The sequence below is a fragment of the Phlebotomus papatasi genome, chromosome 2 (genome assembly GCF_024763615.1).
Source record: "Phlebotomus papatasi isolate M1 chromosome 2, Ppap_2.1, whole genome shotgun sequence".
Classification (NCBI taxonomy): Eukaryota; Metazoa; Arthropoda; class Insecta; order Diptera; family Psychodidae; genus Phlebotomus; species Phlebotomus papatasi.
In genome coordinates, this window is record NC_077223.1 from 84,663,227 (window position 1) to 84,676,761 (window position 13,535).

Here is a 13,535-nt window from a genome sequence, read left to right on the forward strand (position 1 = left end):
CGAGAGACGGATTAGTGTGATTATAATCGAAATAAAGACTGAACTACATTTTCAATTATTTTTCACTAAGTCGCCTTTCGCTTAAGTCTGTCAAAAACTTAAGCCAGATATCGACTTGCGGTTTTAGGAAAAGGTTAAATCAGGTGAAAATTGCAATTTGCCACCCTTCCTTCCGCTATTTTGACAAAAAAAACCTTTTTTGTTTTCTTTTTCAATATATTAGCCCCTATGACACGAATCGATCGATACATCCAAATCCTAGATATTTTGTTTAAATACAAAATTTGCACTAATTTCAGAAATTTTCATTAAAAACTTACTGCATTATCTCCCAACCAATCCGAGTTGTCTCACGTTACGAATCGCACCAACTTTAAGCTGATCTAGGTTTATCACTAGTTTTTTTTGTGTGTGCTAAAGGAAGCTTCAAAGTGGTGGATCTAAAAAAAAGTGAGGAATATACACCGAAAAAACAGACCAATTATTTAGTTAGCGATAAGATTCACCATAATTAATATTTGCATATTCACAATTTATATTTCAGCATGTGGATCCCGGTGAGAAAGGCACAAAGGCATGAATGCGGTGAAATTATAATGCCATCAGATAATTATTGGGTATGTGATGACGAGGGGGTGGTTGGGCGGTGAGGTGTGCTGGAGCATTATGTGGAAGAGAATATGAATATAAATCAAACAAGAGGCAAATTTGTGGGTGCGGATCACATATAATAATTCTTGTAGCCAAGTGAGTGTGCTAAAAGCATTTAAAACCCAACTGTGGCTCCTCACAAGGGATGAACCTTCAGAGTACTTAAATACACACACACACATCGTAATTATTTTAATTAGGGTTTTCCAACCACCCAAAAAGCCTCAAATGTGACTCTCCTCTCCATTCCACGGGGGGATTTTCACTCTATCTTTCTCAATATACGGACATTTGGCTCGAGCTCGCCCCCTAAATATAACAATATGAACAGGGTTTGATGTGCCATCCAATTTACAAGCTATGACCCTTAATATGAATTGCAAAGTAATTTGTAAATATCAATAATTATAGCTCATCTAAAGTTCTAATTAACATATTTAACATAACTTAAAATCTAGTGCAAAGCGATCTTTAGATTTAGACCAGTTTCCGAAGGTGTCAAGATCTTAATTAACAGGCAATTTTATTGGTTTTTCGGAATCTAACGGACCATTTACCCTTAATGTACTATTTAATGACTATTAAGAATTAAGAGAAGTTAAGCCATATGGCTAAGCCCTAGGTCTGAAGTAAGTATAACACGATACATAACCACCTTACCATAAGTAGTCAGAACGATTAAAAGAATTGTCTCTGTAGGAGAGTTCGTTAAAAAACGAACATCACGGAAAAATCTGACTAAATTGCTCGAAAAGGCCGACAAATCCCTCAAAAATTAATCAAATAACAATTAAATATTTTAATTTTTTTATCAAAAGGTTATTAAAGCCCAAACTTAAGAGAAGCACAGACCGTTATTTTATTATAAAGACTGACTCGCAAAAGTATTTGAAAGAATAATAAGGTTTGTCCGTCTTTAGAACCATCAAGGCGGAAATTCTGTCTGGTTTATAATCATCGCTTTATTCTTTTAATCAACGTTTCGATTCTGGATAAGGGCCTGAGGAAAATCCCATGATCCCAACCGGGATCGAAACGTCCCGTTGATTGAAAAAAGAAAGTTAAGAGCATAAACCAGACTGAAATCCCGCCTTGATTTATATTAATTTCCACATGGTCCATTCCACACACTTGGGGGGGAAGTCAAGCGCGTTTGAAAGCGGAATACCTATGAAATTGTGATATTTAACATATTTTCAAATAAAATTGAGCCTTGTCAAGTTATAATTTAGCTACACAAACAGATTGAGAAGCTAAATTACATTATGATATGGCTCAGTTCCACTTAAACATCGAAGAAAAACCCTAATTTCAAAGGTGCCCCACTTCCCCCTACAAGAAATAGAAAAAGAAAAAAGTGGAAAATCAAAGTGAAAAAAACTATTCGTAATGTTGAAACGATAACCATCTTCCTAGCTATCAAATTTGTGATATCCATGAAACTTTAATTCACAAGCTAGCTGACTATCCTTAAAAGAAATAGGGATACACTGGATTCCTGATTATTTAAGGATTCAAGGAAAGAAAAAAAAACAAATGCAAAAGCAAAATTAGAGACAACTACCGATTAAACGATTATATCAACATGAAGAGACCAGCCCCTGGCAAGTTGCCTGAAATTTGAAGCCACTTCCTCATACTTCGATTTAAATTTATATGGGAAATTTTTTGCACTCGTGACCGTTACGCTAAATATCTAAAAGTGAGACGTTTTTTTCGCTTTATAAGATACCTTACCGCATGGAAGGATAAATATACTAAATTTTTGTTTAAATACATTTTTTCCTCGGAACACTGTGAGCTGAGTCCGAGATCAATTTAGGAAATTGGCTTCAAATAGCTCCATATAAAAAGGGCAACTTGCCAGGCGCTTGTGAAGAGAAGAAAAGCTTAGAACCAAATTAAGAATTCATAATCGAAAAGGTAAAACTTTATAAGGTTAATGACCATGGTTCAAAGACAAAAAATGCGATGAACCTGAAAACGCAGAACATATTATATTTCAGTGAAGCGCACATAATGCAGATAATAAATAAAGTAGGGTAAAATGAGGTAATTCGAAACTATTTACAATTTGGGTCATTTGAGATTTTCTCATTTTTTCAGATGAGCAAAGGGAAAACAAAGACCGTGAAATAGAAGAAAAAGATGATTAAGAAAAGAAGGAACAGCTTTTCTTCCTTTTGAATCTCTGAAACAGTGAGTAAATCTCAAATGTCCCAAATTGTAAATGGTTCCAAATAACCTCATTTTACCCTATAACTTTTCTAAAGTTAAACTTTCTCCTGATAATTTTTAGCGCTTTACTGTTCTCAAGTGATTCCGCATTATCGACTTTTTGTGTTGGTTCCTGTCTTGACTGTTTTTCCCAGTCCTCTTCGTGTTCTAAAACCACTAAATAGTTGCGACAGGAACCAACACAGAGAGAAGTCGATAACGCAAAAGCGCACGATAATAGACTGTGCTAAAAAAATGTACATTTTTCAAATAAATCAAATTGAACTGGGGGAAAGTGGGGCACCTTTAAAAGTGGGGCACCTTTAAAATTGGTATTTTTCACCTATTTTTAAATAAAATCGAGCTTTATCATGACATAATTTAGCTGCACAGACTTACTTCCAAATTACTTCAGTTCCACTTAAACATAGAAGAATAATCCTTATTTCAAAGGTGCCCCACTTTCCCCTAAATATATATTTTATTTGGACTTATTTTTTGTTACTGAAACATTTATGAAAACTTTTAATTTCTTTAAAAAAAAAGTATTTTGTTATAAAAGGACTATTCTGAAAAGACTTATTAAGTAATTAAATTTGTTATTTTAAAGACATCGGACTCGACACAAGACTTTGGACAGATTGTGTATAAAATCGTATGGGATGAGAGCATTTTGTGAAAGGGGGCAGTTAGCGACAAAAGAGCTCTTGTTTGGTGAATTTATTGCAGCATCATAATTTTGCGGGTCCCTCTTGGCTTGTTTAGCATCATTATGATTTTAACACAATAAAATGATACCACGAGTAAATGCTTCATCTGGTGAAACCTCCATCTCCGAACACAATTTAATGGATTATTCGGCCTGTGACTCGTCTTTTGTGTGATAATTCAAAATTATACAAATTATATCCTCCAGTGATCATCTGGCACCTCAATTCACGTGCAAGAGTGGAAAAATTTCCAATTAAAACTCCTCTCTTGCTCAGGCATGTTTAAATTCAACAGACAGTAATTAATTAGGCCACAGGGTACACAATAAGCCATCAAATCGATACTTTTCTGGTGCACAAAACAGGACCTTTCTTTCCATTTTTCAAATTATTTTGTCTTTTGCCCATTTACATGTCATATTTCTCAATTCTTTGGGGATCCAATTTCACGATTTTCTGACTCTAATTTGACTTTACCTCTCGCTCCGAGAGATATTTTGCGCCGCACGCAAAGACCATCGCTCTCAATTACTCTATTTCGTATGGGGAATTCGTAACAAAACATTTTAACAATATCATTTCAACCTCAAATATTGATATCCAGGCAATTTATAACGAGGCAAACGCACGCCAAAAATTTACATTTTACATATATATAATTATGCAATGCCCTTCATGTGTAAGATTTGAATTTTATTGACGTGAAAAGTTTTTTTTATTAATTGCTCTTTTTCATGGAAAATTCTCTTTTTTATGAGATTCTTACTGAGGTTGGTGCACGAAATTCGTATGAATATAAAAGAAATTTTTTTTGAGCTTTGCAATATCCTTGTCAAAGAACTCGGAATGCCTGCATTTAACTTTGAGATGTATTTTTTATTAAGTGAGGATTGAAGTGTGATATAATCTTAATTTGAATAAAATATTAGACATGTTTTGAATTTTGAGATCACAGATTAAACCAAACATGAAAGTGTTTCAGACAATTTAACAAAAATTTACACTCCTATTTTTCTGTATTCAAAAAAAATCCTAAATTGATTATATATTTTTTTGGTAATTCTAAAATTTAGTCTAATTTTCAAAAACAAAAGACATTTGCTTATTTTAAAATGATATCTTCTTTATTTTAGAAAAATTTCAAGACAAAAGCAACTTTAAGAGACTGAGACGAGTCAGAAGATTTTCATTATCTGTATTAGATTTTTCTAAAATGAAAGATTGATTTTAAAATTTAAAAAAATAGTGAAAATGCATGGAAATGTTAAACTTCTTACAGTTTTTTTTTTAAAGAAATTCTTTATTTTGATATTAAATACCTAATTTAGATGCTTTCTTTAACTCAGAATTGAGGCTATTTCTAAAAAGATAGTTTTATTAACCTTTTAATGATGAGAGGATAATTTTTCTGATTTTTTAGAAGAAAACGTAACTTTAGAAGGCCGTATGAATTTTTTTGGAATACCTTGTTCCAATTGTTTTTAAAGGATAAAACTGTATTGAACCTAGTGCTGAATGTTCAAGAATTCTACTATCTAAGACTAAGAAAACTACCTCTCTTCAATTGGAGTTAAGTCTTGAAAGTCTTCAATAATTGCTTTTTTTTTATTTTATCAATTTTAATTTTTTTTTAAATTTTAATTTTAATAAAAGTATACAATTGGCTTATCTTTGAAGTGGCTTTGTCCCTTTTGTAATACTGAACCAAGCTATTATTACTTTCTTACTTACGTTTTATTTAGAGATCTGTGGTATTATTTTTACGAACTACGAAAAGTTGCAGATCAATCATGGTCAATTGCTTTTATATTGCGTAGACCAAATTATGTGTATCATTATATTGATAAGGCTCAGTTTTATTTAAAAATAAGAGAAAGTAGCCCTGTTTCAAAGGTGCCCCACTTCCTCCTAATAAAATAATGTAAGTTAATAGGATTATAATTTAGCCCAAGTATAATTCAATGTATCATTTTGATTGAAATTTTACAATTTTGAAAATTTTGTTTTAGAAATAAAGAATGCCTTATTTAAGAGGTTACCCCTTAATTCTAAATTAAATATTTCAGCGCTAAATCTTTAAATCGGCCTTTAAAAGTTGGTTCATATTCTTAGATAAAGATCTTTATTCTTAAAGCGTAAATTTTTTTTTTAAATTTTGATTTGTAATTTAAAAAACACCAAATTTCTCAGACTCCTGTATGAATTCATGAATGCTAAAGCTGGCTTAGAGGACCTCTTCAATCTTTAAATACAGAAAATTGTAAGACGAGATAGGAGCAGATCAATCATGATCAACCTGTAACTCTGAACAGAAAATCCTTAATTAAGACAGAAAATGTTTAATTTAAATCTTGGACCTTTATTAACCTTAATAAAAAATCAAAAATTTTTAATCTAAAATTCTTTTTGAATATTTATAAAAAAAGAAGAGTTCGGAAGTTCTAGGTGTCCTATTTCGGAATTATCCCTAAGTTTCTAAGGAATTTTCTAAGGAAACCATATAGCTCCATTCGATTTTACAGGGGTATAAATTAGTATAACTTAGAATTTCCCTCACTCTTTCTTTTTTGTTTTACAGTAAAGAATACGGGAGTTTCTAAAACTATCATCTTCAAAAATGACAAAATTTTTATAAATAATTAAAGGAATATGAATTTTACATATTCTTGCCAAACTTTCTTTTAACAGACTTCATTATAGAATGTTTTTTATTGAAATAATTAAACTAAGTGAATTGAAAAAATTACAATTAGCTTGAAAAAGGCTCAAAGATTTATAACTAAATGGTCAGAAAGAAAAACTCCTATAGACCTGCTCCACCCTGTCTAATTCAATGTTCTTTAAGAAGTTTTGTTCTTTCTTTTATTTTTTTTTTAATCTTATTCAGTTTTTTGTAGTTAAATTATTCAAAATTCAATAAGAGAAGATCATTCCTAATTCGTAAAACTCATTTCAATTGATTTCTATTGAGAATCTATTGAATGTACAGGAGATACTAATCCGATGAGATTTCAATTAAAATATCTCAATTGACTCTTCACCTCAATTTCGCATTACTCCACCTTTGGTTTATCAATCAAGAATCACTTTAATCGCTTTTGCGAGACTTAATTAAAATATTAATTCGTCTCTCTGATTCGCCAGAATTGATGGTATTAAATGGAGGTACGAAAAAAAGGAGGCAATCAGAAACTGTTTTGGCTTTTTGATAGCTTGAAGGTGCTTCGTGAGATGATTTTCTCCTCTTCGGTTTTTTTTTTTAATCTTTGTTATTCTTCTTGGCCACAACAACAAAAGTGATTCTGCATAAATTATGAGAATGAAGATTCTCAGATTCCTCAACCTGTTTGTCTTCCAAATAATTCAATTCCATCCTAAAATCTCAATCAATTTCGAAATGAAGTCGAAGATGTTTTTCCCTGTCCTGAAGCACCATAAACATTTCGGTTTGTTCGCAGAAGAGATTCTGAGCTTCTTGTGTAGCTGGTTTTTTTGGGAGTCACTTTTTTATTAATATCATGTTTGGGAAATAAATTTAATGTGATTTTCTATACTGTGATTCGTTGAATTTCAATGGGTATTTTTTGGGAGGCGGAGGGAGGGTATAAAACTTCTTTATTTTTATTAGTTATTCCCCCTTATGGCCATCTTCTCTTCAGGCTTCATTATGTATTTTTGCTTTTTGATGTCCAACTGCGGTATAGAATAATTTCGTCCGCCAAAGATGAAGAAGGTTGCCCAGGAGAGAGAAGAGAATTAAAACGAAAAATGTGATTAAGACAGAGAAGAAGTCTCTCAAAGAGGAGTACATTAAGAAAAGAAGGAAGGGAAAAAAGAAAATATTGAGACGCCGACACTCTCTTTTGGCCTCCCAATGGTTGGGATTCGAGGTGGAAAGACAGACGGTGGTAACGAAAAAAAAAGCTTAAAAAATGAGCATTAACAACCCATGAATATTACCATCGAATGAGAATGAGAGAAAATGTTAAAAATCTAATGGTTCTTTTTTTTGTGTGTCCGACTCTTTTCCTTCTTCGCATTCGAACGCTTATATAGTGTTCAAGTTTTTAATAATATTATATTGCGAAGCTCATAAAATAAAGCCAAAGGTAGAAATGTTTCTTCTCCTTTTAAATGGTGTACCATCAATCAGATAAAAAAGCGCTCCACAGGCTCTATCATTTTGTAATGTTTTTCTTTTCTGGCCTGGCTTTTTGTTCCTCCTTTCCCCATCCTACCATCCCAGCCTCCCGACCTCTTTCCTTTCTCGTTCCATCCTTAACCACCGACCAGAATCGTCAACAAAATAATTTCTAACCTTGTCTGATCACTTTCCAGATCGCTCTATTTATGCTTTTCATCAGGAACAATGGAGTACTACAAACGACACATTTTATTGTTAATTTTTCCGAAAATGAAATTGAAAAATTAAATGAAAACTTATAATTAATTTCATGCATAGTTTAGTACATGACTGTTCTTATGTTGCATTCTCGAATTTTCTTTGTTGGTTCTTGTCTTGACTATTTTTTCCAGTCCTTACCGTGTCCTAAAACCACTAAAAGTCGCGACAGCAACCAATACAAAGAGAAGTCGATAATGCAGAATTATACGAGAACAGTCATGCGCTAAAAAAAAAGAAAAATAGGAAGATCTCCCTGTTTCATTTTCCCTATACCATAAAACAATTTTTCCAAGATATTTTGACGAGTTTTTTTGTGAGGATTGCCAAAGATAAAATTATATATAGAGTGGGACCTCGAAAGAGTAACCACCGATATAGTCAACAGCTATTTTTTTACTCTACGGACTTCGATAGTGTCAACTTGGACCCAAACTGACTCCGATAGAGTCAACTTTTCTTTTATTATTGAACTAATAATATTATATGATTTTAATATGATCTTTTCGAAATAAAAACCAGTCTTATTGTGTATCAACGTAACACTTTGAACACAAGAGAAAATATTTATGTAAGGACATGGTAATTTTGTGATAAAATTCGTACACTGAGAGAAATCCGAAAAAGTTAAAATAACATTCCGAAAATGTTAATTTTACCCTGCATTATTGATCCGAAATCTGTGTAAATATTACCCTTTTTAGGTGTATTAGGGGTTAAAGTTACCCTTTTTCATATAAACTTTACACTTAAAGAGGTGTAAAATTAACATTAAAAAATGTTTATATGTTTTTACACTTAAAAAGTGTTAAAGTTACGAGGAAAAAAAGTTAATCGCACCCTCTTTTTTTTCTCAGTGTAGGTATATTAACCGTGTAATCATTTTCGAACAAAATATTTTTTTAACGTGATTTTAAGCTTTTTGGCCGATTGAAAGTTCTCTTGTCTTTTCTCTCTTGTCTTAAGATTTTTTTTGATAAGATCTATGATAAGGAATTTTGAGCCATCATTAATTTGTAAGCGAATAATATTATGGCAAAAACAAAAAAAATATGAACTCGAATTACAAAAAAACGAACATGATGGTAGATTTTTTGAGTATAACAGTGAAGAAACTTTTCTAAATTTATTCGAACTTTTTAAAGACATTACTTCTTTGAAAAATGTTCCTGACAAACGATCATAAAAATGACGCTTCTAAAGAAAACGTGTAAGTTTATTTTAACTTACATTTTTAATTTAAAATATCAATATCTAAAAAGAAAATTTGAATCAAAAGCAAAAATAAGCAACAGAAAATTGAGATTTTTAAGCAAATTTATTAAAAAGAAATTGCCTGTGGGTATGCAAATTTTCTTGATGCACAATACCATTTCGCGTGTTTTTACGGTCTCGAAAATGTGCATAATCCTGGGACTCAGTGTATTTACTAATAATAAAAATATTCTTAAAAATCATTCCTTAATCTCCAACTTTTGCCTAAGCACACGACTTTTTTGGGCCACAAGATATAGCATTTATGGATTAATTTAATAAAATATTCTACTATACTGTTGAATTTATCAATTATCTAGTAAAAACATAAAATAATACCCCTTTATATCAAAATTTCATATTTTAATTGATTTTTTCGGACTGCAATAGAGTCAATAGGCCTGGAAATAATTAGTTGACTCTATCGAGGTCCCACTGTATTACAGCAAAAGGAAGAATAAATAAAACCCTAACCATTTTCACGCAATTCTTAAATGTTCTAAAGGGAAGCTTTTCCCTTACAAGTTCATTAATTTAACTGAATAATGATAACATTCCAATGAAAATTGAAAATAATTCTTGAACATTTTTTTTAGTACAAGAAGTGAAACAGTCGTGAAAGGAACCAACAGGAAAAAGTGAATTCAGCACATGAAAGCAATCATGTACTAAAAAGAATGTTCAGGAGGAAGGTTTCCAATTTTCATTTTTTATTGGAATAGCACCATAACGTTATTATGATACTTTCTAATATAACCTCTTGTCTGTATAAGGACTCCTCTAGAAAAATAGCCGATTGTACTAAATTTAGTACAATTAACTAAATGATTAACTGGAAACTTCAGCTTTGCTTAATTTCAACTAATTGTTCTAAAATTTTATTCTAATCGTCGCATTTGTTAATTTGAATGATCTCTTACTTTAAGTATTTTTTTATTGAATTTGTAAGATTATACAGGAAAAGAGCATGCTGCAAAAGTTGTCAGCTCTCTTCTGATAATTCATTTCATCCAATTGATCTTCTCTGTGTCCTTTTTTTTTTTTGTGAGTGCACCTTTCCTCCAATTGGCTTTCATGGGGCATTTTGTTGAAAATGATGATGACATACAACATATTGAAGATGATTTGAAAACATTCAATCCAACAAATTTCTTTCCTTCAATCTCTGATCACCTTGTTCTTCTCTGTCTTCATGTCGATGCTGGGATGAAAAGGCGCGGACCCATCACAAACAACAACAAAAAAAATGCCGATCCCAAAGTATTTTGTTGTGTTTTGTTAGTCGGGAAGAAACGAATTTATCTATTTTGTCTTCCAGTCGCGATAGGAGACTTTGGCTATTAAAACACAATATTTGTTGACGCTATAAAATTCACCTCTTTAGTGTGGCGATAGAAGGCACTTTTTATTGGAAATTCCACAAAGCTTTAACTTGAAAATCCAATAAAATGTGCGAGACTTCTCCCGATTCTCCTGCCCCTTTTCGGACTTAAATACGCTACTTTTTTCTGCCCATGCTCTTCCTGTCCAGAGATTGAAGGAGAACTAAGTGGGAAAAAATCAACAAATGACCGTAATGGAGTCGTATTCGCGCGCACACTTTTTCACTGTTTCACCCGCCATTTTATTCCCCGTCTCTGGGGGTTTGTTATTCGGCATGGATTTATACGCCTGAACCACATGAATATCAAATAGACGATAAAATATTAAAGATAGAGGTTAACGATGTTATAAAGACACGATCAACATTAGTGTATAATTAATATGCTTAATTAGAATCATTAACTCCACCAACCTGGAAAGAGAGTTGGTCGCATATTTCTTTTATATTTTATGCTAATTCCTAAATTGGAAAATCGCATAAAACTTTTATTATTTCAAGGAATTTTATTTAATTTCTTGAAACGACTGACCTCAAAATCAAATGCAAAATTTTGGATCAGGATATTCTAACGTATTGTATAGTTAACAGAAACCGGTTAGTGTAAGATGGGGTAATTTGGAATCATTTGAGATTCCCTAACAGTTTTAGATGGAAAAAAGAAAAAAAACAACGAAAAAGTACTCTCGAATGTAAAATCTTATACTTTATGATTTTCTTTTTCACTTTCATCATCTGAAACAGTGAGAAAATCTCAAAATTCCAAAATAGACATGATTCCGCATTATCCTATCTTACGCTACTTATTTCAAGAATTATTAAAGCTTATAAACAAAACTTTAAATGCCTATTATGAAGTTTGACACTTTCGTCTCAAAATTCATAAAAAAAATTTCAGTTCAAGAAAATTGAAGCTCTCTGATATTCGAATGATAGCTGTCAAACTCTCGATAAATTAAAAACAAACATGGGTTTAATATATCGCTATCAGTCCTAATCATCCGGAAATCTGAGAGATGATTGTATGCACATTATGGATTTTTATGGATACATCAAATGCTTGAGCGCTAAAGGCCTCCTACACATTGGGAGTAATTTTCGTCAAAAATTGTATTTTTGACAGAATTTTGACGTTTACACATACAACACACTGCAGACAATTTTCTTCAAAAAGCAATTTTTGATGAAATTATTCACAATGTGTAGAGGCCTTAAGACTGATTTCAGGAACCAGATTACAATGTGTCTTTAAGTTATATACGCTCTTCCTTTTAAAAACAGGTCTTGAAATTCTAGGTTGTCTCATACATAACCCTGTAATTGTGCAGTTTTTAAAGAAGTTATGAAAACTACAAAGTAAATTAAATCAATAAATATCCCAAATATTTAAAATCAAATTCAAATACTTGTAACTTTGATAAAGAAAAAAAGTTTTTCAATATTCACGTATAAAATTAAGGTGGAATCGGTTAAATCTAATCCTTACTCAACGAGCACAGTCAGCTAAACAAGACAGCGTTTTCAGCAAAAATTGGCTGAAAACGCTGCCTTTTTTATCTAACTGTACTCGCGGGGTAACTTCAATGGTTTATTTCTTTAAATTTTAAAAGTTTTTGTCAGAACTTCTAACCACTTTTAAATAAATTTTCGTTTATTAAATTTATTTATATCACAGAACTTAATATACTAGACGAAAATCATATAAGAAAATTAAATAATTAGAACGAAATTGCAATTAACACAAACAATATTGTCTCAGCAAAATATTTGTCAATTTTAAAATATCTCTGAGTACTGAAAAATAATTCTATGTACAGGTTCGTTTATTCTATGTAAATATGCTCAATTTTTTAGAAGAAAATTAGAAGATTTAAAAATTTTATAAAGAAAAAAATGACTTAGGTGTGATTCTTTCATAATTACACTTATTTTATGATGTTTTTTGAAAAATGCTGGAAGTTTTGAGCTGTGGGGCTACATTGAGAGAGGATTTTTTCGTATATTTCTAAAGTAAACTACGATTCAACGCGATGTAATTTATATAGAAAAAACAATTTGTGGATCTAAATAAAAAATATGCGAAAAAATAGTATATCAACGCACAAGTCAACGTAGCTCCACAGCTCAAAGTAGACCAACCTAAGCCCTATTTAATTTAAACGCGCGAAAATATTTAATACAACAAGATATAGCCCCACGCAGTCTATGATTGGTTAAAGCTTTGAAAACTTTCTGTGATTCTAGGTCCCAGCCAATCAGAGAACGCGATGAGATTGAAATATTTTATGGAATTATTGTTAAACTACTTGTATGCATTTTTTATAATATTGGCAAAATAAATAATTGTGATTTTTTGTTAATTATGAAGAAATTGGGTAAAATATAAAAAAACGAAAAAAATTGATTGTGTTGGTATAGGATAGTGGCATTACTTGTAGCCTGTCTTTATTTATGGCCTCATTGTAATAAACAAAATGATTCGGAAAATCAAAAAAATTTTATGTGTTATCATAATACATCAAATATTTTTAATTTTAAGGTTTCTCGAAATCATTTTGTGACAATGTAAAGTTTTTTAAGAAGGCCATAAATAATTGCACCACCCTAGGTATTTTATGATTTATGAATTCTTTTAGAAGTTTTATTTCCATTTTCACAATTTCTTCAAAATTTAAATTTAAAATATCTTTTCCATCAATCTTAAGATCTTTAAAATTGAAAATAATTCAAAGAAATTTGTCATTTTTACAGAACAAGAGCATAAATAGTCAGGAATAGAATTAGTACAATGAAGTGTTATAGTTTTCCTTAGAAAAATGATTAAGTAAACTTAGGGGCGACTGGGGCAAAATTTGTCAAAACGAAAATTTCAATATTCACTATTTTCTAAAATAAAAGAGACTGATGCTTGAAATTTTTA